Genomic DNA, 3,509 nt, shown 5'->3' with positions numbered 1-3,509 from the left:
TTTTTGTTTTTTGTTTTTTTTTTTGGTTTTTCGAGACAGGGTTTCTCTGTGTAGCTTTGTGCCTTTCCTGGAACTCGCTTTGGAGACCAGGCTGGCCTCGAACTCACAGAGATCTGCCTGCCTCTGCCTCCCAAGTGCTGGGATTAAAGGTGTGTGCCACCACCACCCGGCTCAGTCCTCAAGATTTTAAATTCTTCTCCAGGATGTCTGGGTCCCATCTCTTGACTTCGGCGTGATGGTATACACCTCTATCACGTATGTTATGGGAAGGAAGTCTCTATTGATCTGTATGAGTTAGAGCTGTCTTGTCTCTTGGACCTGGTCCCCTATGTTTCCTTCCAATGTAGAAAGGGGGTTGGCTGGGGGGTCTGATTGTGCTGAGTATGGTGGTGGTGGTAGAAGGGACCTCAACTGGGCAGAAGAGTCAGGATGCTGGACGATCAATGGTAGTTCCCAATTTCTGCTTCCTAATTGCCAGTTATATGGAATGATGGTCTCCTTCAAGTCCTGGTACAGAGGTTCTAAGTCTTGTGCCATGGCCTGGCTGCCCCAGGTGTCTATGTTGTCTGTGTGTGGAACACCCAGGGACAAAAAAGAAAAGATTCAGAAAAGGTGAAAAGCTTTCTTTTGGGAAGAGTGGGATCCCCAGAGCTGGCAGGCTGTGCAGTGGACTCTGGGCTGGTCTTTTATAGGCCCCTGGAGTCTCCCCTCTTGATCCCTCTCTTTTCTTCCCCAATTCCCTCCTCCCCTCTCCTATCTCCTCAGATGGATGATTTTTGGCTCCCGGAGATGAATAAAGACAGTGAGATGGCATCCCAGCTCTTTACAGTCTATTGCTATGTGGGTGTCTTAGTTAGAGTTTTTGCTGTGAAAAGACACCATGATCACCCCAACTCTTTTTAAAAATTAATTAATTAATTAAATTTATTTATTTATTTTACATCCTGACTACAGCTTCCTCTACCTCCCTCTCACTCCCTTCCCTCTCCTCCCCGCTGCACCCCTCCTCTGTATTTCCTCAGAAAGGGACAGGCCTCCCTTGTTATCATCAAAGCATGGCCTATCAAGCTGCCATAAGACCAAGCACCTCCCCCTGTATTCAGTCTGGACAAGGCAATCCAGCCTGAGGAATGGGTTCCCAAGAGCCAGTCAAATCACCAGGGACAGCATGCTCCAATCACCAGGAGTCCCACAAATAGACCAAGCTACACAACTATCTCATATATGCAGAGGGCCGAGGTCAATCCCATGCAGGTTCCCTGCTTGTGACCATGGCTACTCTTATAAATGAAAACATTTAATTGGGATGGTTCACTTACAGTTTCAGAAGTTCAGTCCATTATCATCATGATGGGGAGCATGATGGTGTGCAGGCAGATGTGGTGCTGGAGTAGTAGCTGAGAGACCTACATCTTGCAAGAAACAGGAAGTCAACTGAGACACTGGGTGGTATCCTGAGCATAGGGAACCTCAAAGCCCGCCCTCATAGTGACAGACTTTCTCTATCAAGGCCATACCCACCCCAATAAAGCCACACCTCCTAATAGTGCCATTCCTTATGAGATTATAGAGGGACAATTACAAATTCAATCTACCACATTCCACTCCCTGGCCCCCATAAGCTTGTAACAATATCATAACACAAAATGCATTAATCCAACTTCAAAAGTCCTTGTAGTCTTTCATAATCTCAACAATGTTTAAAAGTCCAAAGTTCAAAGTCCCTTCTGAGATTCGTGCAATCTCTTAACTGTAATCCTCTATAAAATCAAAATAAAAAACAGATCACATACTTCCAACATATAATGGCACAGGATATACATGACCATTCCAAAGAGTAGGGAAGGGGGAACAGGGGGTGAGTGTGAACATCTCGTTCCTTACTGTTTTCCTTTACCACTTCTTTCTGTCTGCAGGATAGAAATCAAAAGTCTTACAAGACCTTCCAGGGCCTGTGACCGGCTCGCTCTCCCTCCTTCCCCACCGCCTACGCCTCATCTCTTGCCAATCCCACTTCCCACACTGCTGTGTTAACTCTTCATAGGGTACCAGAGAAACAAGCGCCCAGTGAAAATTCACGTCACAAACTCAGGAAAAAATAAGGAAAAACCCTCTAATAAGAATAGCTTGCTGGGTGGTGGTGATGCACGCCTTTAATCCTAGCACTTGGGAGGCAGAGGCAGGCAGATCTCTGTGAGTTCGAGGCCAGCCTGGTCTATAAGGCTAGTTCCAGGACAGCCAGAGCTGTTACACAGAGAAACTCTGTCTCAAAAAAGCAAAACCAAAAAAAAAAAAAAAAAAGAAAGAAAGAAAGAAAGAAAGAAGAAAAACAACAACAAAAAACAAAAACAAAAACCCAAAACAAACAAACAAATAAACAAACAAACAAAACCAAAACTATAAAAAAAGAATAACTTGTGTCCAGTCTTGGCTAGTGCCCAAAGAGAAACTGGCCCTGCATAGAAATTATTTGAGGTTTATGTAGGTCTCGAGTTATAACATATCACAAATGATGTCACCTGAATATCTCTTCAAGGTCCCAGCCCCGAGTTACATTCTGAGAAATTAAACATGTTTTACAGAAACTTAACCATTTTAGACAAAACAGAGACACCGTCAGCATTATCTCTAAAGCAGGTCAAAACAGGGAGATTTATACTGTAAAGGTGTGGTCACAGATGTGGTTGCAAATGCCACAGTTACCTTAGCACCTCAGTTTTTTGTTTGTTTGTTTGTTTTTTGCCAGCTGCCACTCACTGTTCAGGCCATCCTGCTGGCCTGGCACAATTAAGCTTTTCCTGGTAGAGAAATGGGAACCAGAACCTAATGGTTGCTGTGGTGTAATGCTGCCTCCCTTCTTTGGACCACCCGATCGAGGTATGTTCTTTGATATGAGAAAGAGTCTAGTGGCCGGCTGTGGGCCAGGGTTGTCCTCTAAAACAGGGCGCACTTGATGCCGATCTTACTGGACACGCCTGGCTGTCACTTCCGAAACGCGTTTTTCAGTATTCTCCTATCCTCGGCTGCCTGTAAGACTCAACTCAAGTGCTGCCTCCTCCAGGAAGGCTTCCAGGTTCTCTCAGCCTGAGTAAGACTTCCAGTGGTCTCTGCACAGTGAGCACTTTACGATTAGCACATCTGCTTCTTCACTGATCCCTTGTTTTCTCCTCTCCCTAGCAAAGGGCTCAGACGATCCCCCTTGATTATGCTTGTTGAATAAATGACTAATTCACTGGAATGAATGAATGAATGAACGCCAGTCTGTGCTCCTCACATGGGCCACATCTTTAACTTTTAGCCTAGTCTTCCAGGCCAGAAGTGGAGGGCTCCCATTAGGGTTCTGTAGGACTGGCATCTGTTCCTCCCCGCTCCTGAGGCTGACTCACACTTGAAGGTCAAGAGGGAAGCTCTGCTGGTACAAAAGGGGGCTGAGAGGGATGAGGTAAGCAGGGGATTTGCATCTATCCAGGCAAAAATTGGGAAGTCATATCTCCCTAGAGCAGCTCTTC

This window comes from Peromyscus eremicus, chromosome 1 (assembly GCF_949786415.1).
Source record: "Peromyscus eremicus chromosome 1, PerEre_H2_v1, whole genome shotgun sequence".
In the NCBI taxonomy this organism is placed as follows: Eukaryota; Metazoa; Chordata; class Mammalia; order Rodentia; family Cricetidae; genus Peromyscus; species Peromyscus eremicus.
Note: the sequence above shows the minus strand (reverse complement) of the source record.